Source organism: Panthera tigris, chromosome C2 (assembly GCF_018350195.1).
Source record: "Panthera tigris isolate Pti1 chromosome C2, P.tigris_Pti1_mat1.1, whole genome shotgun sequence".
Lineage (NCBI taxonomy): Eukaryota > Metazoa > Chordata > Mammalia > Carnivora > Felidae > Panthera > Panthera tigris.
This window is the reverse complement of record NC_056668.1, coordinates 36144218-36170864: the sequence shown is the minus strand read 5'-3', so window position 1 is coordinate 36170864 and position 26647 is coordinate 36144218. Positions and strand designations below refer to the sequence as shown.

Here is a 26647-nt window from a genome sequence, read left to right as displayed (position 1 = left end):
ATTAGTAGATATAAAGGAAACATGGTGATATGTTAATGGTCAGATTTATTTATTGATCGCTATAAAATTCTGTATTTTATATATGTTGGTGTGCTATTTGCTTTTATATGTGAACCTGATTAAACCACAGTACCCAGAGATTTGGTCAAGTAAGTCTGGATGTTGAGGTGAAGGTATTTTTTAAATGAGATTAATATTTAAATTACTAGACTTTGAGTAAAGCAGATTACCTCCTTAATATGGATGGGCCTTATCCAATCACTTGAAGGTATTAAGAAAAAGATTGAATTCCCTTGAGGAAGAGGGAATTCTGTCAGTCCAGATTTGAACTGCAATGTAATTTCTTTCCTAGGTCTTCAAACTGCCCACCTATTCTGCAGATTTTAGACTTGCCAACCTTCCCATCCAATCATGTGAGTTAATTCCAAAATATAAATAAACAAATAATAACCTATAAGAAAGTTTTAGCAAGGTTTCAAGATGTGATTAATGTAAAATGTCAATTGGATATTAAGCTACTAGCAAAAGAAGTTTCCAAACATGAAATTAAGAAATCAATCTTATTCACAATAACATCAAAAATAATAAAATATTTAGGAACAATTTCAACAAAAGAAGTGCAAGACATATGCACTGAAAATTACAAGATATTGCTGAGGGAAATTATCTCTAAATTGAGAAGTATATCATGCTCATTGATTATAAGAATAAATATCGATAATATGACAATTTTTTCCAAACTGATCTACAGATTCAATGAAATTCCTGTCAAAATTCTTGTTTTGTAAATAGCAAGCTGATCATAACATTTATCTAGAAAAGCAAAGGAGAGCTATAACAATATTGAAAAACAAGTACAAAACTGAAGGATGATCTGAATTCAAAACTTAGTATAAAATATATCTTATTAATAAAGTATATAAATTGTCATAAGGATAAACAAATAAATCAATGCAAAAGAATAGGAAATCCAGAAAAACACCAGTATATTTATGGTCAACAGATTTTGGGTAAAATGTGCTAAAGAATTCAATGAAAAAGGGTCAGCTTCTCAATGCACAATGCTAGAAGAGCTGGCTGTCCAAAAATATACACACATTCCATAGATGTAAAATGAACTTAAATCCTTACCTCACATCATGCAAAACAAAACAAAACAAAACAAAAACAAAAACAAACAGAAACCCTCAAAATGAATGACAGACATGCATAAAAACTAAAATTATAAAACTAATAGAGAAAATACAGGTAACATTTTGTGTGATCTTTACTTAGGCAAAGATTTCGTATAGATGACACCAGATGTATAATTCATAAAAGACAACATTAAAAAATGCAACTTTCCTTGTGGAAAGTTTAATTTAATTTCCTTGTGGCTAAGAGCTTCAATTTTTTGCTGAAAAAAAAAAAAATGGAGCCTGCCCTCTTTCTTAGAGGCCACCTGTAGTTCCTAGCAATCACCTGCAGTTTGTAATTGCTGCCCTCATTTCCTTGCCATGAGGGCTTCTCCAGGATTTGCACTTAACTTCTTCAAGCCAACAATGAGAATCTCTGGAGCAAGCCTGTTAGCAATAGTCATGATGTGACACAATCATGCAAGTGTCATTCCATTAGCTTTGTGTTGTTCTATTGTTTAGAAGCAAGTAATAGGAATTGAAAGCCATTGGAGGCCACCCTAGAATCTGTCCATCACATATGGAGTCCTATTAACTAAGTAGAATAACTGGCTACTTGAATTATTAATATGTATGGCTGAATGAGAAAAATAAATTTTGGTGTTGCATTGAATTTATACCTTAAACTAACATTCTTAACCTATTGTTCATATCATGATTACCTGTGGAGCTTTAAAATAGAGAAATGCTTGAATTTAACCCCGAGGTTTCCATTATACAGTATTTATGTAAGGTAGATTTGGGGCCCCACATATGGATTTTAGAAAAATTGTCACAACTCATTGTGACATATGCATCTCCACTTGCAAGCCACTACTAGACTATTTCCACAAGTTGCTTCTGTATTGATGATTTCAAGGGAATAGTTTTAAATTTTAAATTGCCCTGATAATATGTTTTTCCTTTATGACATGTCTTTTTTTGTATTTCATTCTGTGTGTGTTTCTGTGTGTGTTCTTTTGGTTGATACTTGTCTCCTCCCTCTTCTCCCAATTCCCACAGGAGACACCCTAGGAAATTTTAATGGTATTTAATGATTAGCTGCCCAAAACCATATATTTTAGAATATAGCTACTGTGGTTCTAGATTATTTTTTCTTTGATCCATAGGTTGACTCAGAAGCCATGAATTTCTAATTTGTTTGCATATTGCAATGTTAGCAAAGAAGTGTACCCGGATATTTGTTAAATTTCCTGGAATTAGAGTTTGGCCCATAACTTTCTTCAAACTCTCAACAAGATCTACAGCCAGGTAAGTATGACTCAACGGGCAGAGTAATCTAACCCTGAAGCACATTTTATTGAAGTATTATGAGGGGCGCCTGGGTGGCGCAGTCGGTTGAGCGTCCGACTTCAGCCAGGTCACGATCTCGCGGTCCGTGAGTTCGAGCCCCGCGTCAGGCTCTGGGCTGATGGCTCGGAGCCTGGAGCCTGTTTCCGATTCTGTGTCTCCCTCTCTCTCTGCCCCTCCCCCGTTCATGCTCTGTCTCTCTCTGTCCCAAAAAAAAAAGAAAAAAAAAATGTTGAAGTATTATGAAAAAAGAAGGAAGGAAGGAAGGGAGGGATGGAGGAAGGAAGAAAGGAGAAGGTACAAGTAAACATAGAATATAAATGCTTTCCAGGTCAAGATACTCAGCATCATTAGCAAACCAGAATCCTCATTGGTGACCACTCATAGTCACTACTCCTTCCCTTCTCACCAAAGTAACCACTACCTGGCATTTAACATTAATGTTAATAAATTAATAAATTTAGTTATTAATAAATAAATAGTTTAACAAGTTGTCTGCTTATATATATGAAATATACAATCAATATTACTTACATCTGATTTATTTAATCAATTTAATGTGCTATGAGATTCATCCATGTTATTTAGGTATATTAATTTGTTATTTTACATCGCTGTAAGGTATTCATTACATGTATATAACACTTAGGAATACATCTGTGTTGATAAGGATTTGGGTTCCAGGATTATAGTTATAAATAATGTTGTTATGTTATTATGTAACTCCTTTTTGTAGGCAGTATATACTCATTTATGACAGTCCTGGCCAAGGAGTAGAGTTGCTGCATCAAAAGTTAGCATAAATTCAGTTCTTCTGGATACTGCAAAAGAGTTTACCAAAATCTGTATAACCAGTTTACATTCCCACCAGCATGAATGAAGGCTTCTCATTATAGTATTAATTAGCGTTTGTCTGAAGACTAAAAAAGTAAACATCTTTCCATATGCTTCTTGTCCATTGGGTTTTTTTTAAATAAAGTGCCTCCCTACTTTGTCACTGATTGGAACAAGCAGTTCAAGGACTCTCAGCTGATTCATGAGCTGATAAGTAGAAGTGTTCTAGGGAATAAGTCTCTCTTCTCTCTTTACTCTTAGATATTGACTCTATCAGTCATTATTCACTATCACTTCTCTAATGCTATCAAAAAGGTTATTTTTTAGTAGTTTTCCAAGTTTTTCCTAATTCTTCTCAGTAGGAATCTGTTAGTCTGACTTACCTTGACCTCCTTTAATAGAAACAGAGAATACAATTCACTTTTCAGCAATGTCAAGTATTTTTGTTATTTCTAGAATCAATTATCTAGTCTAATATTTTCACTTACCAACTTGCATGATTTGACAAGGAAGAGAATTGTGTTGAATTTTTTTTTTAATTTCCAAATGTTATAATTTTGGATCCAGTGTAAGCCCTGTTTTATTCATAAAATGGAATAAAATAATATTTTTCATCATTTTAAAGTTTATAGTTTTTGTTAATCCCTTACAGAAAGATAGAACTAAGTGAAATTTTAATTTATTAAGATGCCATTTCATTTAATATTAACTTTGTAATTTTGATGCTTTTAGAACAACTTCAACACATGGAAAAGTTAATAAGCTTAGTAGTTAAATAAGAACAGATTCTAAATGAAATATTGGTTGATTGATTGGGCAGAAGTTTACCTAGTAAATTAGATGCCACAACATACCATATTCTGTGCTATGCAGAAACCATCAGTCTAAGCAAATATTGATATTAATTTTTATACCAGAGTAGCATACTTTGGTCTTATTACATTATAATCCTATTATTGCACAAACACTGGATTGATTATCCAGAGTGATCATACACATTGTTCACAAGAAAGACCTCTAACTAACTTCCAGCTATCTTTAATATCAAAAAGGCCAAATGCAATTTCTTAATTGATGTATAGTTGACCAAAAGCCATTTTTAATGAAAGTGAACAAGAAAAAGGCGATTTTACAGACTATTGGATTAATTAATTTTAATAACATTTATATTTATATGAATTTTTTAAAAATCACATAAATGACTAAAACAATAGCCTAATTGATATAATTATTACAAGCAACGGCTTGTAATTAGCAGCGATTAACTGCTACTTTTGTTACAGCAGGTCTGATTTGATTATGCATGGTTTAAGAGTTACTTGATTTAATTATTTGTTTTTGTCCTTGTATATAATTTATGTCATAGGACCATTCTCTATACATTCAACACCATGTTAAAAATTCATTTTCTAGATGGGAGATAATCTTTCCATCAATTGAAAGTTCAGTTTGAGCTCTTATTTTATCTATGGCTGCATAATTTAAAAGGTTATAAGAGCTAGTCCACAGAACATATTATTTAGCATATTATTTTCACCTATTTTCTCTTTAGCACAGACTATTTTATAAATTTTACCACTAATTTTATAAGTATAATGCTTTGTTATAGTACTTCATACAAGTGTCATTTACAAATTACTAACAGATATAATCTATTGTGAAAACAATTTGCACTATAATAAACATATATTTTTTAAACATAATTGATATAATTTTTATCTTTGGCAACAATTCATAAAATATTTATTTGTTTTAAAAACACTTAAATATACTGGCATTTGTCAAGCCTCTCGTTTCTTTTGCTTTGAACTGTCCAATTTATGTGACCTTCTGTTAGCTTTTGAAAATATGCTCTCAACACTCAGTTCACCACTGAGTTCCAATTTGTGATACACAGAGGGAACTCTAGGAGTCCATTTAGATGACAGATAGAAACATGTTCTTTTTCTTTCACTGAATATCACTTTAAGAACATAATAGGGGGAATGTAGCTTTCACAATATCCCTGGATTCTCAAGAATTCTGTGTTCAGCTAAATCCATTGAAAATTAGAAGACTGTAGATAGCTGATTTCCCCAACTTTAATCAAATGTATTGAGTCAATTTTGTATATTACATGTATTCAGTATCCATTGCCAGCTTTCAAAAGTGTGTAATTATTGAATGATTTTGATTTTAGATCACCTGGAATTAACCTCCTTTTAGATCCCTATTTTAAAATGTTTAATTCTATAATATTCTATTGAAATAAAGTCAGTAGCTAGAGACAGTCCATTAATACACCCAAAAAAATTAAGAAACATTTATATATGCCACATTCCTCAAGAATCAACTGTATTGAGAAATAACTTTTGCCAAGAAAATATTTTTAAGAATCCTCATTCCCTCTATAATTAATGAAGTTAGTTAAGTCCCCCTTCTTTAGCTTGGTCCTGTATGCAATCACATTGGATTTAAAAGAGCCTTTTTCTATAATCAAGCACTTTATAATTTCAGACCTAAGGCATCTTTGTGAATAAAATGCCTATGAACAACAATGTTGGGAATTACATCTGGTCAATATGTGCTCTTTGTAGAACTATGAGAAAGGTTCTTCCTCAGCAGTGAACTGGTAAGGTGAATAATTCACGTAAGAATTGACATTGCTGGAGGCCAAATTGCTGAAATATTTCTTGATTAGAATTATAAGAACATGAGAGATTTTTGGAGAGAGAATAAAGGTCATTTGGTCCATCAAGGCATATCCTTTTTAGTACTCCATTTCCCCAAGGATGGCATCTAATTGTTTCTTGAATGACATTCCTGCTTTTTGCCTCAACAACTTTGCCTGCAGGCTCGTCTAAGCATTTATTATTCTCAACATGAAAAGGTACTTTCTGAAATATGTGGTGAATTTATTTTTTAATTTCCATTTATGTCTTTCTGTCCTATAATCTGTATTGAAATGGAAATAATAATTTGGGTTGACATTATCTGTGGCAGTTAAGACTTTATATGCTTCAAATCAGACAGCTCCAACCCTGTCCTTAATATTATATGCCCAGATTTATGGTCCTAACAACCAGCACTGCATAGCAAACAGTGGTAGGGGTCCCAGTGAGAACATTTAATACTTTGAAAATTCACAATCCCTCAAGTATATAACTTTCTTTGCAAAATAAAGACTAGCACTTACTGAAAATAACTGAAAAGTAAATGAATTAATTGGTGTGTAATTCCCTGTCACTTGCATATGTGCATTAATATATATATTTATACACATGTTTGTATATACATGTGTATATACATATATACACATACATATGTGTAATATATATGTGTGTGTACAGGTGTATGTACACACCCAATTTAGTTTGGGTGTGTGTATCCTCTTTTTTTCCTTGAAGGAGAGTAATGAGAAAAACAACTAGAAGTTTAGTGCTACCTAATAGATATTTTATTCTGTATTTTTTTTTACCCAATATCAAATAATGATTTTATCATTTTTGGCTAAGTATTTACAAAATACAAAACATAATATTCAAAACTTCCACAAATTTAGAAATATGCATGTAAAATACATCATATTTTCAAGTTAACTAAATGTAAAAAATTTACTTTTACACTATTTTATAGACACAAAGAAGTTAAGTCTGAAAACTCATACTTAGTGAGATCCTAAACTGCAACTGGACACCCTTTTTGTTTTTGTTTTTGGAAATGTTAGGAAGGGGAAATCGTTACTTACCCAATATACAATTCTCTTTTTAACATTAAGCAAATATTAGAAGATCAACCATTCTGTTGCAGTGACACTGTTTGGCATGTTAGTTAGCCAAATGTTATAAATGAATTTTATATGTTATCAAGAAGTTTCCATTACAAAGAAGGTTAGATCTGGAATGAGCAGTAATCCAGGTTAACCAATTAGTTAAATCAATCATTGCCTAATATTATACCAGCCACAGTGAGTAGTTCCAGTAGATCCAGTTAGATCGAGGTTCAGAAGTTTGTTCCCACTTGTGAAAAACAGTGATGTGTTTTCCCTTATTTATGCATGAAAAAACATGTATCTATTACTGGCGATAGCAAATTGCCAATCAGAAAAGAATTTAAGACACATGAAAATGTGAAATACAGTCCTCTTAAAGTGGGAACTGAAGCCCTGAAGAGCAATCTAAATTTCCATTTTTCAGTTACACCACCAGTGAAACTTTACATTGTGTGAAACAATTTAGTTTGGGTGTTGTTAATTGCAAATGAAAGCATTCAAGCGGGTAATCTAAATTTTATTTTTAAATTAAACTATACCGCTTTAGTTTTTACATAATATTTATGTGCTTCATATCTGTGTGAGCCTGGATAATCCTAGTTATCATATTACCCCATAAACTATATTTTCAAGATCATGATAAAATCATAAATAAAGATATTTCAATAGTAGCAGTGTAAAGGTAGGCAACACACATGTGCAGAGATAAACACTAAAAAAGAGGTAGATGGACTAGGGAGCCCATGAACATGGTCTACTGGCTGGTCCTGGCAGCATGTTGACTTCAACAATAGCTAATAGAAACATCACATCTCATGTTAGCTGATTCTTTTTTTCAATCATATAGTATGGTCTGTATTAGCACAGTTACCCCACATAAATTTATCCATGGGATTGACGGGTCTTTTACAATATCCTGAATTACAGTGTCAGTTTAGACTTCTCACTTGTGAGTTACATCTAAAAAAGGACATAGGTGAAGAAAAATATTTTCTTTCTTTTTTTTTTTAAAATCAGGGTCCTTGTCATTAGATTTTATTGCCATAAGAGTAGGAGAAATTTTCCTATGATCATGAGAGATAGTTTAATCACAAAGGAAGTGGAAAGTTATGACAAGAGAATTCTTTTTCTTTTATCACAAGAGCAGCAGGACTCTCCCTTTATCCTAAATAAAGTGAATCTCTTTTCCCATCTTTCCTTTTGAAACACTTTTGGAATAGAGGATCATAAATTTTAGAAAGGAAGAATATGATTCTGAAACAGTTTAGAATTTCTAGGCATATTTTCTAATTTGAAAAATTGTTTAATTTCTAAGATCACTTTTCCAACTATAAAAACCACCCTAATGTTTTAATCCCTAATGGCTGAGGCATTAGAAAACTTAAAATAGAAAAATACAGTATTTCATAAATGTATTTATCCACTCCTGTGATTCCTTGAGTTCAGCATACCGAAGATAGGACAATATAAAATCTTAATGTATGCAATATGTGCAACGTAAAATAATGTAAGACTTTAGAGTAAAAAGAACTCTTAAGATTTAGTCAACAGTCATTAGTTTAAAATGACAAGTGAAAATTGACTTTTTAATGGATGAACTATACAATTTTTATCAAGCTATGCACACTACGCAAGCTATCCAACTTCTGATTAATTTTATGTTGCCCCTTGATGTGGAACATCAATGACTTTATTTGAAGTTAACAAAAACTAGTAGTAGTAAAATGACTTGTTTGTGTATATTCTCAAACTTATATATTTCTTTTTATGAAAATTATACCATTTTTCTAAATATTTCTAATAATAGAAAAACTGTGAATTCAATAAATTTGCATCAGATCAATTATTCTAATACATAATTGGACTGACCTTCCAACTTCAAAATATTTTAAATAAATTTTTGTTATAGCAATAAAGCTTAGAATATGAATAAACATGCACACTTTTAAAGATTTAAATATTACATATATTATTCAGCCATTTTTCAATGGTTAACAATTTCATATAGTTAATAGAGTACCACCTAACATAGTTAATAGAAAGGCACTTTATTTGCTAATATGTTTGGAAAGGCCAAAAATCATGAGTATGATTAGAGAATTGTATAAACCCCTGTCTTTAATAATTCAATCTAAATAGTTTATGTTATTTGAAGTAGATGAAGATATATTTGCTCTTTATGTGTAAATTATTTCGGCACAATTACAAGTTCTTGATTTACAATGAAGTGTAAAGATTACTGCTATAACATGAGGTTCATGCTTACCACATACCACAGTTATTCTAATAAATGACACCAGATTTCTAAAACAAATAATTATCTGTGAGTAAATTGCACTTTGGCTTGACATTGCCTCCCACAGAAGCTGGCATATCCCTTGCCAATCTCTTTCTTCTCCCTGATCTATCCCTTTTCAACAAACACATTTAACAGCTGTGGATACAAACAAGGCACATTTGGCAAAAGTAGGAACCAGATGCCAAAGTCTGAATGTATGTTCTATTCAAAGCATCAGGGCCTGTTGCTAACTCCTTGGTGTCACCTCTGTTGGCTCCTTTTCTTAATTGTGTACTGGCAGGCAACAGAGGCGCATCTGGAGATTTTGTCGAGGTCATGTAGCTGTGGTCTGGTCTTGGCTACCTTGTGAGATTGCGACCATTTTGAGGTAGTTTCCTATTTCTAAGAATGTGTTAGTAGAAAACGATATGAAAACACTACACACACACACACACACACACACACGCACATGCACACACACACACTGTTATGAAACATTAAAAGTGCTCGTTGAAATAAAATTCCCAAATTTAAGAATTTCAAATTTTTGCCTGAGAGCAAAAACACTGCTATCTGAAACAGTTAAAACACATCCTTGCAACATATATTTGAACATATATAAGGTACGAATTAATATTAAAATCTGCATGATAAATTATTTTCGCTACCTGGGCAGAGGATTAGCAGCCTGTCATAGCTCAGATTCTCTTCTGCCTGAAGCCAACTTGTATGCATGGAGTTATTTGGAATTTGAGCCCAGGGAGGAACAGAATGGTGGGGTGGGGGGGACAGGTACTAAAATAGGAAGGGTAGGAAATCCAGCAAAAAGGAGGCAACTCCTGATTAGTACTAGATCCCACAGTGCTTTTTGGGGACCCTTCTGAAATATTTTTTCCAGAGATGCACATTTGAGGGAGGAAAGAGGGAAACATTGGTTTTCATTCCCCAGTGGCTAAGAATTATTTCCTGCTCTCCCATGCCACCTGGAAATTTTGGGTTGTGCATGTGTGAATGTTGACCAGATCTTCCTATTGTATATACGAGAAGAAAGCAGTATTTTACATGTCATGGGCTTATGTCAAGGCATTGTCAAATTACAACCAAAAGTTGATGGGTTCTGGCATCAAAGGTGGGACTTATGAGATTTGAAATGGTAAATAAACAGTCCCAAACACCCAGCTACCAATAAGAAAAAAAAAAAAAAAAAAAAGCTTCTATTTAATTTGGAAAGCCGTAGGCACTAGAAATCACACGGAAGTAATTGTTGTAAAAATGTTTATTTAAGATGTTATTATCAAAACACATTTAAAGCACCTTAATTTATTGAAGACAATGTATTAAGAATTCTTAGCTCTTTATATATATCGTCACATCAATGCTCACAATAACTCTAAAAGTAGATATTCTTATCATTATGGTTTCATTTTATAGTTGAGGAAACTAAGAATACAGAAAAAAAGTAAGGCGGTTTTCCCAAGATCATTCAGATAGAGAAGCCCCAAACTGGAATTTGATTTTTTTCTGAATCATGCACAAAATTCAGTCTCTGTTAGCAGAGACCCTTCTTCACCAGTGACTTAAAGATCTGTTCCTCAGCACAGATGAAATGTCTTGTTCGTTCCAGTGGATAGATGGTCTTCTGAAGTTGCTCCACTCAAAAATGCCTAATGCTGGCCATACATGGTGCTCATGCTTCTCCTTCCTTTCTTCTTTCCCCAGCTTGATTCTCTTCCTCCAGAGAATATGTGACCTTCCAGTAGTGTCTCCTAGCTTCTCCCCTCAGCATCATCCCCCCTCCAGCAAGCACCCATTCATGTGGTTAGTTTTTTATGGTTTTCACAAAAAGAATTGGCAAATAAACCATCTCAAAACCAAACAAAAAAGATGAAATATTCATTTCTCAACGTTATTGAAATAACAATCTATTCTTCAAAGTAATGATGGGTGCTGTTGACTTACTGGAAAAGGAAAAATGAAGGAAAAACAGACAATAATAAAGGAACTAAATAATCAATATTATTATCTACCATCACTTTATATGTGAAATAATTGATTTCTACAAACTGTTTTTTAGAGTTTTGTTAAATTTTTAGGTTTAGAAACAAGAAAAGAACAAGAGTGAGTTAAATGTGCATTGGATAGCATAGATAATTTGATTTATCTAGTGTGGTAGCACATAGTATAAATTAAAATGAGGATATACACAGAGGTATATGGAAGAAAGCTAACAGTTATCTTCAATCTCACCTAGAGGAAGAATTTGCATTTTATAGACAGAAGCAAAATCAATCTAAGTCCTCAAAGAGGAGGGTGGGAGCATATAACATTTGAAAAAGAAAATCCTAACAGCAATGTTGGAGTTTGGTGTGAATTGAAAAATCAAAAATCAAATGACTGAAATAAGAGAAACAACATAGCTGATTTCTGTAAAGTGAAATATGAGTTTGTGAGGGATACAGGTTTATTAAAGACAAAATTGCCAAGATTCATTAATGGGAAAAGTTGTGGAATATATGAATATATGTGATTTTAAGTCACATATGAGAGAAACAAGACTTACTTAGAGTGACAGAGATATTAGATAAGACTGAGAATTTCAAAGAAAATATGTGGTGCACACTAATTTATTATTTTATTTATTTAAATTTGTTTTGCTATATAATTCAATCCATTTTGGATTTGTGAATGAATCAGCAAAAATGTATTGATGAGTAATATAAATGAATGACTCTCAGAAGACAGGAGAGAATATTGTATATTATCAAATCCAGAAAAAGAAGGAAAGAAAGAGTAAGGGAAAGAAAGAAAGAAAGAAAGAAAGAAAGAGAATATAAATGGCTGATCCCAGTAGAAAAATAAATATAAAAAGAGTTTAAGACAGAATTGAGCATACTACAAGCCTTCAGATGTTTTTCAAGTTAATGATTAAAGAAAAAAAAAAGTAACAGCGAAAGAGACGTAAGGTAGCCAAAAATAGAATAGGAGAATCAGAGATATTATCAATATAGAAAAAATAGTGGCATTGGCATCCAATCCTGCAAAAAATCCAAAAATATATATATGAAAAAACAACCTTAGTGTGAAGTAACTTGACATCATAGAATGATTCCAGTGGCACAGAAAGAAAGAACACTAGAATGCAATAGATCAGCAGGTATACAGAGAAATACAATAGAAAGCTATATCAAGTTAATTTTACACTAACATAGGAAATGTGGTTTACCTAATTCATCTTTTAATCTCTCAAAATTCATTGTAGAGATACTTGAATAAAGCAAATTCTTATGTGACACAAAATGTTGTTACTGAAACTTTATAAAGTGAGCAAAATAAATGAAACATGTAGTTGTACTTCTGAGAGCTAGCCATAAAATATTAACACACTATGAGGCAAAGAAAATACCTCAATAAGATTGATATATTAAAATATATAACTGTTTAACAGATTAAGGAATTGTAGACGTTTTCCAGATAAACATGTAAAGCCCTTTAATTGTAGACTTCAAAATTTTAACTTGGCCAATGAATATAAGATACATAATTACATATGCAGTCCATTTTGCTAAGTAACAAGACTCCAAGCATTTGAATAGATTTTTGTCTAGTGAAAGGATTAACAAACTGACAGCTATTCTCCTGCCTCCTATGAGTTGGAAAAATGGTACTGATGTTCTAAGACATACATTTTTGTTGTTGTTGTTCAGTCAGAACTTAAAATATACTAAGAATTCCACGCCTCTGAGAAGGTTATTGAGAAAGCAGAAGATACTATTTTGACATATGAAGCAACTAATAGAAATCTCTATTCTATACTGACATTCGGGTTTATTAACATACTAATAAGGGAAGCAATATATTGTCATTTCTACTTTACAGTCATGAAGGAACTATTTTAAATATGAAGCTACATATTATTGATTGGGAAACTTAATATGTGAAAATTAAAGATGTTGTTTCATGTAAAAAACTACACGTTCATCAGTTCAAACCAATGACACTTTTAATATGGTTTAAGTTTCATTTTATTAAACACGTAGGTATTATGCTTGAGAAGGGTGGTGCTCAGAAAAAATATGTTAAAAACTTTGCTTAAGATTTGAATTTTAATTATGAAGTGCCCTTGTTCCTTTAAAATGTGCATTTATTTTAACACACACAACAGATCAATGTCCACTGGTTGAATCATTTTTTTTTTGTATTTTAATGATAAAGCTGTAGGTGGTTTCAAGCAATATTTTTGCAATTTTAAAGTCGAAAACTTTTACATTATGAATACTAAATGGTCAAGAACTAAACACGAAGGCATGAAAAAAGGAGTAGCAGATGGGAAGGATGTGAAGCCAACCATACTTAAGGAGCTGAAGCCAATTAGAAAGGTATCACCGAAAGCTATTCCCCAGCCAACCTAAAATGGAGAGCTAGTATAATAATAAAATGCCATGGTTGATAGTTCCTAAGGCCTGTGGAATGTCAAGAAGCAGTAAGAGTGCAATGTTAGCACCTTAATAAGCAATTTATGAGTAATTCAATGCAAGACTGTTTCTGTTTTTGGATTCTAGATTGAGCACTGGATGAAATGGAAAACAGTTGGGCAATGCTATTAATCTGTGCACTAACCACATGTTCAGATAGCTTCTGTGGGGCTGATAATTGGCAACAGGTTAAAAATGGAAGATCATTACATGTTAAGGATTTAGAAATGTAATGGTGTGTTCCTCCAGAGAAAGGAAAAAAATGAACCTGTGGAAAAACTAAGGATTGCTGAACAAGCAGCAAATCATTTCATTATTAGTTTGCTGTGGTAGATTTCAGATTTGTATGAAAAATTAAAGAATCAAATATATAATTATGAACTTTACAAGCTACTTGGAAGGAAAGGAAATATTTTGCATCTAAGAAAAACCTGTAAAACACATTTCAAATAATTTCTCAGTAGTTGTGATGTAAATGAGTTCATACATTGTTTGGGTTTGAAATATGCATAATGAGATTTGCTTTCAGTTTGTGTTCTAAAGCATTTTTGAGATGATATGATAGCTTATATGATAATTTTAGTTATGCAGTATGGCTGATCTCATTGTTTAAGAAACTCAGTCTTTGTAAAGAAGTGGAGTTATAAAATATTTCTCTCTTAATTATTTGAAATAATTTTAGCATATTTAATATAAAAGTATTCACTTTAAGTTCTTCTGAGGAAAATCACTGTAAAACTATACATTATTCAAACTGGTTGCTCATCAGATGCTTTGAAGTATATTTTTTTAAACTAGAATAACATTATACATTCATATTCATCTACATAGATTGAACATTCATATGTGGAGATAAAACAATGTAATTGAAATTTAAACATTATGACTGAAAAACTTTGGGGAGAGTAAATTAGGAAAACATGTTCTGGCTTCTTTGACTTAATATATACTAAACTTACAATATATTAACTAAAGATTCTTTTGCAGTGGAAAGCTTACTTGTATATGAAGATTTTAAAAACTCTGTGTTTACCTGGACTGGGCACTCATTTCACATAGAGAGCAAAAGTAAGTTAATCACAAATGAATGTTAATTATAAGACTAGAACCTAGTCAATACTTTTAGGTTAATAAAGAACTGTATATATAAAGATTCTGTATTAGAATGAGAATAAAGTAATTGCTGTTCCCTAATTGAATATTGATATGTGTGAACATCTGTATTTCTGACACCTGTTTTGTTTTTTTTTCAATATATGAAGTTTATTGTCAAATTGGTTTCCATACAACACCCAGTGCTCATCCCAAAAGGTGCCCTCCTCAATACCCATCACCCACCCTCCCCTCCCTCCCAACCCCCATCAACCCTCAGTTTGTTCTCAGCTTTTAAGAGTCTCTTATGCTTTGGCTCTCTTCCACTCTAACCTCTTTTTTTTTTTCCTTTTTTCTTTTTTCCTTTTTTTCCCCTTTTTTCCTTCCCCTCCCCCATGGGTTTCTGTTTCTGACACCTGTTTTGAATATTGTCTATGAACTACTAAATTTTTCTTACTTTCTGTAAAGTTGTTTAAAATATAAAAATGCAGTTACACATTGGAAAATATGTTATCACCTGGAAGGTTATAAATGGTATTATCTTTACCTTATTAATGCAATCATCACTATTGCTTTCAACTGGAGAAGCAAAAAGATGCAAATAGCATTAGAGTTTTACGTACGGTCTTTCTATTAACCTATATTATTTTCCTCACAGAGGAAAAATACATTGAGACAAGAAAGTGCATTATTCATCTTGGTTCTGTTAATAATTATGCTTTTATCTACCTATGAGAATCGAGATAGCCTCTTTGGGCATTACTTTTGCCTTTAGATTATCTAGATTTTCCAAAAACTTGTGAAACACAGACAAAGTGATTAACCAGCTATACTGGAGACAAGTGTACCACTCTTGAAGGGCACTATAGCACCACAGGAATTTAAATGAGATACAAATAAGTCAGTCAGAGAAAGAGAAAGACAAATATTATATGATTTCACACATATGTGGAACACTTGAACAAAACACTTTGTTTTAAGAACAAAACACTTGAGCCTAGGGAAAAAAAAGAGACAAACCAAGAAACAGACTCTTAAACTAAAAAGAACGAACTGCTGGTACCAGAGAGGAGGTGGGGGTGAGTTAAATAGGTAATGGGGTTTGGGGTGTATGGGTGGCTCAGTCGGTTAAGGTCCGACTTTGGCTCAGGTCATGATCTCAAGGTTTGTGAGTTTGAGCCCTGCGTTAGGCTCTGTGCTGCCAGCTCGGAGCCCGGAACCTGCTTCTGATTCTGTGTCTCCTTCACTCTCTGCCCCTCCCCCACTTGTGCTCTGTCTCTCTCTGTCTATCAAAAACAAATAAATGTAAAAAAAAATTTAATAGGTTATGGGGATTAAGGAGGGCACTTGTGATGAGTACCGGGTGTTGTATAGAAGTGTTGAATTACTATACTGTATGCCTGAAAGTAATTTTACACTGTATGTTAACTGACTGGAACTTAAAAATAAATAAATGAGATAGAGAAAGTCTTTGTCAGTCAAATGCCTGTGCAGAAAAAAGGAACATGTAGCTAGAAGTAGAACTTTGAAAAGTCACTTAGGGTAAAGGCCCATATGATCCCCTCAATGCGTGTATAGCCAGATGATACCACTTGTTTGCTCAGCTACTTCTAAGAAGGCTGGACTTTCACACCTATGAGACATTTGTTTGGGTAAGTATAGTATGCAGGTTTGGGTCAACAATTCGTTTACTTAGGACAATGCACTAGAAGCTGAGTACTTCTAGTAGAGAAGTACTGGGACCTCTCTCTCTCTCTCTCTCTCTCTCTCTCTTTTTCTTTTCCCCCTTCCTCTCATCCTCATGGTGCTTAGATTCTTTTCTCCATAAGAGAAATATTTAATAAATGCCACTTAAACAGACATGACCCGTTATTAATTAGCTTACTTGGGGTGTAGTAGTTTGAATGGGTTCTGAATCATCTCTAAAATGCTATGGGTTGAAGATTTAATAAATGTGCTAACTACCTGTCTCCTCTTCATTTGTGAAGCATTCACAATTGCCACAAAAGCATTAGATACCTACAAGACCCAGCTCTGTCCTGATTTATTTTACCAAATGATCAGATCAAAGAAGCCTCTCTCTGAGGGGCAGGAACAGCTTACCATGTTCTTCAGATTTTCCTCTCCCACTTTAACCTGGGGTTAAGGGATAAAATGAAAGCTTCCTGTGGTCTTTAGTAGTTTCATACTCTGATTTCCAGAGGCGATCCTATCATGCTCTATTATCTTTTTGGCTATTTAATGTAAACGTGTTAAAAATAATCCCTCATTTATAAGTGCTAATTCCCACACTACTCTGCATATTCCCTTGAATTACTAGCGCTAAATATGTAATTTTCTCTTACTATGAAACAGTGTTTTTGTATGTGAAATTATTGTGAAGAGGAGGACTACTGTTATTTAATTGTCTGCATTTAGAAATAATAGGTATAATTTGATTTTCAAGCCATCTGTGCTGTTTAGTATATTCATAAACTGGACCCTAATTATCTTTTACATATGAATATAAGGAACTTGGTATGTCTTCAGTGTTATGTGATTTTCCACCCAGATTTTAACCATGCCAATCAAGGGAAGACTGCATGTTTTTAAAAAAAAATGGAACTTCACTAAAATTGTTCACCATATTGGAATTTTGACTCACCAATAGACTCTGTTGGTGTTAGAGTTGTGGTACAGCACACCACAAGCAATTTGCATTTTTACCTCCTTCAGGGTGATCCTAAGTAGAAATGCAGGCTTCTAACTATGTTATTATATCTTATAGTAGAATCATGTCTGAACATTTATATACTGATGCACATTATTTAATATAAACGATTTCCTTCTGTTTACCCATAGGAATCCTAGGCTATTGCATTGATTTTTAAAGTATCTTTTAAGTTGTTTATATTTTCTATGAATTTCACTTCACAATTTTAAAGTGGTATCACATAATGTTTATTATAAAATGGGACTTTGAAACTGATATGTGTCCTGAGAAATATTTCTCTGAATTAATCTCATTCCCATTTCTCTCCCAAACAGTTTCACTGTGTCATTTCTAAGTAATCTGCCCTGACACTCCATAACGTTCTTGCTTTAATTTAAATATTGCTATTCCTGAATGTACTACTTAATCTACATCCCTCTTAAGTAGATTTATTAATTTATTTCTCTTATATTCTATGTACCAATGCCATAAAGGAGATATAGGTAAAACTTTGTTTCACGTTGCTGCTTGCCAGTGGTCTCACATCCTTCCTTCTTCATGTATAGTCCAGTGCATGGAAAGGTCATCAGAGTTCACTGCATTTCATCCCTTCATGTTATTGTCATTTATTGAAGTTCACTTATGAGTTCTGTACCTAACTCACCTTGTCTTTCTCCTCCACTACTCTTCTCATTGTCATTGATGACTTAAACCATCACATCAGTGATCCATCTAAACTTTTATTGTTTCAATTTCTTTACCTCTTTCTCCAGGACAGTAATCTTTCTTGACAAAACCATAGGCCCCCAAAACACTTGTTTATATTTTTGTCTTTTCATTATTGACTTCAAATATTACTTCTTTTATCCATATTAGTCAAAAAGTGAAAACAGCCCAAATATCCATCAACTGGTAAATGGCTAACAAAATTTGGTGTATTCATAGAATGGAATATTATTTGGCGTATTAGTTATATTAATTAAAAGAAGTACCGATACATACTACAACACAGATAAACTTTGAAAGAATTATGTTAAGTTAAAGAAACCAGACCCAAAGACCATGGATTTCATTTACATGAAAAGTTCAGAGAAAGTAAATATTTAGGAAAAAGATCAGAATAATGGTTACCTGGGATGGAGGTGGGGATAGGGATTAACTGCAAAAGGGCAGGTGGAATCTTATTAGACTTCTAGGAATGTTCTAAAACTGGGTTGTAGAGATTGTTGCACAAATTGGTAAATTTACTGAAAACTATTGAATTGTACACTTAAAGTGGGGGAATTTGTTACATAAATTATACTTCACCAGCCTTATGTGCCCCTTCTTTCTTAACCCAACCTAGAGCTAATTGTCATTCTCTATAACTAACTGAAAAATGTGGCTAACTCCATTACACTTCTCCTCTCTGATGCATTAATGTAACTTTTTAAAGCTGCTGACTGTTCTTAGAGACAACCACACAAAGTGCTAAGTATTTCAAAATTATGATGAAAAATGTCAAGTTCTTATCACCGCTGCCAAACAATCATACCAGACTTCTTTAGTAAAGTTATTTTCTGAATTTCTGTTTTACAACATCCCCTGTTTCGTCAGTCTCCTCTAAGCCAACTCGTCCATCACTCCTCTAAGCCAACTTGCCCATCACCCTGCTACTACCCTTGTCATTTCACTCAGCTTCCTGTACCTGAAACCACACACTATGCTTTCATTCCTATTAGCATGGAATAATAAGTGATTGTCCCAATCTAAAGAAAACTTCTCTATTTACACCTCTATTACTCATGTTCTAGTACCCATCCTATATTACTAGCAAAAACAAAACAAAACAAAAGTAATCAAACAAACATCCCTCAATCCTGTACTTGTATCAGTTTTCTCCTTTAACATAATTTTATTCCTTTCCATGGAACCATTGACATTGTTATGGTCATACAATTACCATTGTCATCTACCATTCCTTTAGTGGTCACCACCCACCTAAAGAAAATTTTGTAAACCCCGTATCATTCAGTTTTTGTCCTCTCTCTCTATTCCCCTTTCCAGGGCTCAAAAAGTTGTGCCCGCCTATTGTTTCTGTTTCATCCTAATTGTTCTTCAGTGCACTATAATTAGGCTACCAGTATATTGTAATTCCTCTACCATTAAAATTAACAGCTCTTATTAAGGCCAACATTAACATATTTTATTTTGTCAAAATCAATGCCTGGTTTTCTGTCTCTTCTTACTTAACTTCTTAACAGTATTGTATGTTACTGGAAATTCCCTACTTCATGAAAGTCTGCATTTGGTTTTCAGAATACCACGTGCACATAATTTTACTCCTATGTCCCCAGTACATGATTTGAAATTTCACTGCCAGTCCCTCTTATTCTTCCTCAATTGTCTCCAAATTTATTGATGTCATAATTTTAAAAGTTGCAAAATAAATACATTTTAAATATTTACCTTAAAAAACTATGCTACAGTACTTTTAAAAATATATGCTTTGGAATCTAAATGTCATAGGTATTCAATATTTATCATCATCCCTTGGGAAAAAATACTAAGCTCTTCTTTACAAGTAAAAAGTAATTAAATGCTTTTTTTCTTCTTGAGCTTGAATTTATTCCACTTCCCCAACAAAATTTTATCCTGATATATTATTTACTCTAGAAAGACTTTTATTGATAATCCTATTATAGTTTTCAGCCACAAAATTATGTAGATAAAGTAAAAATAATTTTTGAAAGTTTAGGTTATCATAAATTCCTATACATTAAAAATATATCTTCCAGGAAAATTATTAGATTAGAGTTACTCAAAACAACATAAATATATTGCACACTTTGATATGTAACTTTGAAGCAAAAAGAATAGTGTTGTATTTAAAATACACTTCTTTTTTTTTTAAGTTTGTTTATTTTGAGAAAGAGAGAAACTGTTAACAGGGGAGGGGCTACAAAAGAGGGAGAGAGAGAATCCCAAGCAGGCTCCATACTGTCAGTGAAGATCTCACAAACTGTGAGATCATGACCTGAACTGAAATGAAGAATTGAACCCTTAACTAACTGAGCCATCCAGGAGCCCCTAAAATTCACTTCTTAATGAGATGAATGGATCTCGATAATATATTGGATCATCTATCCATTGTTCATTTCTATAGATTTAAACACTGGAAAAAAATTATTTCTTTAAAAAAATAGGAATTTGAGGAGTTTTTAATAGGAAATCTTCAGAATTATATGACAAAAGGCATATCATGACTAGTAAAAAATAACATTCTTTTGGCTAATGATAGTTTAGGTTTTATTTTAACTTTGTTGAAATTAAAAATTAGAAACCAAATAAATCACAAAAATATTTGAAAGCCCAATAATTTAAATTATTCACTTTCACAGTTTCTGGGAAGGAAGTATACAAAAAAAGTTTTTTTACTTAGAGTTACCAAGTGACTTAATTTTATCTGTTATCCTTTCATTTATAGGTACATTTTTAAAGCTGCCATAATCAAAAAGGATTGTGAAAATTGAAATATCATTAATTTAAAAAATATCTTCAATAATACCATGTTTGATGAAAGTATTTTTATCTATTCATGTGCTTTCCTTATATTTTTGGCAAAATTCAAAAATGCAGATTTATCTCTTTCAGGTTAGGGGAAATGTTTGCTATATAACCTAAATTGCAGAAATAATCAACCAAAGCAGACTTAGTTTTGCAACTTTACCCTTTAAAATATTACCTGACAGGGTCTAGTTAGAGAAGATGACCAGTTCTCACAATTTATTAAAACTATAACTTCATTTCTAGAAAGTCTTCAGATTCCTTCCATTATACCAGATACTGTTTTCTTTTTTATCCTGTGTCATTAGGAGCCAAAAGGACAGGTGAGAATCTTGCTTTCCAATTTAACAGAAATTTCTTATATCCCCTGGTGGAAGGATTACTCCCTTGGTTACCAATAAGACCTCTTAAACCAGCAGAGCTCAGATTCAGGGTCAGACTTCTTAAACCAGCAGAGCCTCTTAAATCAGCAGAAGTCCAGATTTTGGGGTCAGAGAATAAGCATTTTACAAGTGGTTTTCAGTTGTAATAGTGATATATACTACCCCCAATTCCATTCCTTAGTTCCTGGACTCATGTATTGTGGCTTTGGAAGAGACAACATGGTATATCTTCCACTGTTTCAGTGCATATAGGACTGAAAACCCACTTCTTAAAATTATGCTCACAGTAAGTGCAGTAGGTGAATATTGAATAGGCTGCTGAATAGCCCCCTGACAGAGTAGTTTTTTATGGAAAGGGTCTAATCAAATCATTATGCCACTAGATGTAACACTGGAGTAACAAGTTATGATATTATGTCTCATGTACAAACAACATTGGTCATTGCTGCTGTAAGAAAAGACACCCAACCATCAATCACTATAGATTTGATGAAAGGAGACCATGTCTTTGAGTTCCTGCTTAACCTATACTCCTACTGCCACGGCTACTTTGTCCATGAATTCATGGCTGCATGTTATAGGCTAATTTGTGTTTCCCCCGAAACTTAAATATTGAAGTTCTCACACCCAGTACTGTCAGAATGTGGTTTTATTTGGTGATAAAATCTAAAAAGAGGTAATTAAAGTAAAATGAGGCCCTATTGACCTTTGTCCTTATTTAAAAAAAAAAAGAGAGAGACATAAAAAAGAAAGAGGAAGTGAAAGAGAGAGATTTTAATACAAACAAGGTCAGAGAGAGCGCCAGTGAAGGCAAGGGAGAAAGCAGCCATCTACAAGTCAAGGAGAAGCTCTAAGAAAAACAAACCCTGCTGAACCTCCAGAATTGTGAGAAAATAAATTTCTATTGTTTAATACACCCAGTGTGTGGTCCTTTTTTATGGCAGCTCTAACAGACTAATACATTGGGGTAAAAGGTAACTCATATCCACAGGCCAAGTCATTATTGAACATTTGATTTTAAAATCCTTCTCATCAGGTAGGTTCTTTTGTATGTGACCACACTCTCAAACCCTAGGCCCATTTTCAGAGGTCTATTATTTTATCAAAATCTCTGATTTCATTAACGGGTGATTGTTTCCTCTGATAGAGCACAGTTGCAAGTCAAGGTTTATTTGACATAAAAAGAAGGACCTTATTCCATATTTCTCAGGAACATTACTGTAGTTTTCTAATTCAGGTTTTCCACAGAACTGTTTGGGCTATACAGATCAATTACACATCCAATTCATTTCTAGGGAATAGATGATCAATACAGCACTGGGTCAGATCATTCTGAATGCCATTTTGCCCTGCTATCTATCATAGTAACTCTGCCCTTCTTGCTCTTGTTAAATACCTCCTAATTAGATTATGCCACCATGAGGTCCTATTTCAATGGCATCATCTTTGACTTTTATCACTAATATATGGGAAAGGTCCACTACAGTAATTTTTTAGAAACACTGGTGCAATATTCAATGATCTATTTTTTCAGTGTATTTCTCCTAATGAAGTACTTACTTTACTCTGTATTTGAATTCCATAGTAGGTTATACGTCATATGTGATAAAACATGACAATGTTTCTATTTTCCTAAGTATTTAAAGGTCTTTTTATACATCATACAAAGACAGAATCAGCTTCCTGTAGTCACACAGTGACATGCACTCAGAAGCCCCCCACAATTGGCTTAATGTTCAGCTGCCCAAGAGACAATGCAGTATACATGTTAGCAAAGGAGATAAGTACAATATCTGTCCTCTCTAATCCTTGCCTTCCTGTTTTCATATAGTATTTGTGAGGCCCCATGAGCACAGTATTTCAGGTGACCCACAATTCATGGAATTCAACAAGAAAGAAAACAAATACAAGGTAAGTTGTTACATCTATGATTGAAAAGGAAGGGTGCTGACAGCCCTGAGGGATCATACTTTCTGTTCAAGCTAAGACTTAATTCAAATTTTGAAGATGGCAATAGCATTCTAAAAAACTTGAATGACCAAGGAACCCTATCCCTTCCTATCTTGCTTGTGTTACTTCCCTGTGTTTGTTGATAACCACACTGAAAATGATGTCATCAAAAAATAGGGAAATATGGCATCATCCAGATTTTCCCTACTCATCAGCAAACCCAAAGGAAGAGAGTGTTGAAAGAATATGCAAAGTATGAAGAAATAGAATAAAAGCAGTCGAGCTAATCTGGAGCAGTATTCTGAGAAAATGAAATACATGTGCATCAAGAGCTATGGAATACAAATTTCAGTGATTCTATATGGGTTAAATGCTCTTATGTATGGAAAACTGAATTTCACAATATAAAAATGAACCTTAAAATCCATGCTAATAATTTAAAATTTCAAATAGCAAATAAGTTAATACTACAAGTCAAGAGAGAGCCCAAAAAGGGAAAGGTCTTATAATATTTTTAGTGACTTTAACAAACAGTTTTTCTACCTTGAATGAGGATATGTCACATTTTTATTATGCACTGTGTCCCACAAATCATGTAGTGGGTCTTGTATCAAAGTATTTCTGGGATCTTAGCCATAATAGGCCACTATTGAATCTGGGTTTCAGGCAATCAACAAGCATATGATTAGAAACATAGCTAGGTAATTGCAAAAGGCATGTAAAGGGGTTCAGAGCATGAGACCCCAAAATTGTCACTTTGACATAAGAAATTATTTTGAACTGAAGGCAACTGAAAAGAAGCAGTCACAGGATAAGCTCTCTGTCCTTCCCTTATCTTCCTGAAAGAAGAACATAAATTTCCCTTGTGAAGGTGTACCTCACCTGTTTCCTCTACCAGGATGGAGATAACATCTTTATCACTAGAGTTGAGATGGCACCGAGAAAGGGTCTCTATAAACAAACTTTATTAACTTGACCTTGTCTTCCATAGTTTCCCCATATATTTGTATTTCCCCATATATTTATTTCCCATGATTTGCTGTCCCTAAAAAATCTAAAAGCTTTTTCTTTTGTGTGTCACTTCTTTACAAATTTATTATCCTTTGCTAAGATGCTATTACAAGCCCAAGTTCTAACTACCCTTTTGAGTTAGTCATCACTGGGGTTTCTCTGCTGACGATCATCGCATGTGCTAAGAAAGTATTTTTATTTTGTTAATCTGTATTTTGACAGTCTAATTTGGAGGGCCCTATCTGGAGAATCAAGAAAAATAGAGGGAGAAGTGTTCACTCCCCTATATATGTGATCAAGACTTTTTTTTTAATGTTTATTTATTTATTTTGAAAGAGACAGAGACAGCACAAGTTGGGGAGGGACTGATAGAGAGTGACAGAGAATCCGAAGCAGGCTCTGCACTGCCAGGTTCAAGCTTGACATGGGGTTTGAAACCACAAAACTGTGAAATCATGACCTGAGCTGAAACCAAGAGTTGGACATGCAAGTGACTGAGCCACCTAGGCGCCCATGGGCAAGACTGTTAAATATATCACAATGGCATGTTCAAACTCGTTATATCTTGTCTTGATATAATAGGATTAGTATTTGTTCCCACATGTATGTACAAATACAGATATCTGTATACCATGTAGATCTATGTATCTATCAAGTCTTTTATTGTAATTTTCCTGCATTTGATTTTGTGATCAACTATTTAAGTAGTGATAAAATCTGGCTGTAATCATAAATCTAGAAATTTCGTGAAGTCATTACAGTGTGTTCCCCACCACACACCATCCTCTCCCAAAAAGAAAAAACTTTATCAAATAAAAAAAAAGCTACAAATGACATTTGGGAGTTTGGGATACTAGAGTCATTTGAATCTTCTATATATCACCATTGCAACTCTACATATCCAGATGTTTCCCAGTCAATACCCTTCTACTTACTACCTTCACATCTTGGTCTCCACATTCAGTTGATTGGTAGTGAGTTACATGGGTTATTTACCCTGATTATCATGAGGATGTAGGGCTACAATTATATAATGGATATAGGAAAGAATGTGTCACATACAGGTGATCCAGCAGAACTTCTCTTGGCTGGCTGTAACTGTAAATGGTCCATACAACAGCTATAGCCTGCTAAGAGTAGGAATCAGTATATGGTAGGTATGGAGAAGTGGCACTCAGTTCTCTTTAAGGAAGGTTTCAGGAAGTGTCATTAGCAGATAGCCTCTAGCTGTCAACTTCTTCAGTGTTGGCTTCAGCTGCACAGATTCACTTCTCCCATGTTTCCACTCTTCTAGAAGAAGCTTCATCTGATGGCACAGGTATAGAAGCCTGGCCATTTTGTACTGGCAAAGGGTAACTCCAAAAGGCAACCTTTGCCCCAGAACTCACTGCTGGGTCGGTAAAGACTTTATCATGCCTATATTGTGCTCTCTCTTTGCCTGATCTTGCTTCCTCTTTCTTCTTTCACAAGGGTCATCCTTAATATAAATCCTGGACCCCAGACTTCTTACCTTCTCTTCTGAGGAACACAACCTGTGACAGAGAATAACTGATCCTTTATTGATGAGAGTCTGGGTCACTCCAGCAGGTAAGCTACTTAAACCAGTAGAATTACTAGCTAGGGATCTAGAATGAGCTTAGGAAGGCAATGATGAATGTCAGTTATCACCCTGGGACCAACTGCAGCATTAAGAGGGCTGTAGATCATCTCAGTAACACTCTTCCTATGCTGTTTGATTTTTTTCTACTGCTGTAAAGAAGGTGACAGTAACATTCTTTTTATACATATTCCTTCATGTGATTACAGATGACAAAGAAAATCCAAGAAAGAAAAATTATTGGATCAGCTTAAAAAGTATTTATATGGTTTCATATTGTGAGAGGAGAAATCAATGGGCTAGTAACTATACTTAACCATGAAATTTTCTGTGGTTTATAAATATTTAGTTTTATTTTGTTGTACATTTATTAAATCAATTTTATTATTTACAAATTAATGCAAGTTGAATGGCTCTAAGAACTAGATTCCTCATTTGGTGCCCAAAGTAATTTATAACACTGGAGAAAAGTAAGAGAAGTATGTAAAAACACTTGGCAAATTAACAGAAATCTTGATAGCAAAGTTGTTGTGGACTGTTCTGAAATTAGGTAAGGTATTCCCAACTTTATGATAA

General features: G+C 33.4%; 1 long non-coding RNA gene across 1 annotated transcript; it reads left to right on the top strand.

The window, feature by feature from the left end:
• The first annotated feature begins 2320 nt into the window (after window positions 1-2320).
• Window positions 2321-26049, top strand: LOC122230734. The gene is made up of 5 exons (XR_006207798.1): window positions 2321-2426; window positions 13541-13704; window positions 14788-14868; window positions 23345-23424; window positions 25945-26049. It is a non-coding gene; the product is annotated as an uncharacterized LOC122230734 (long non-coding RNA).
• Window positions 26050-26647: the final 598 nt, after the last annotated feature.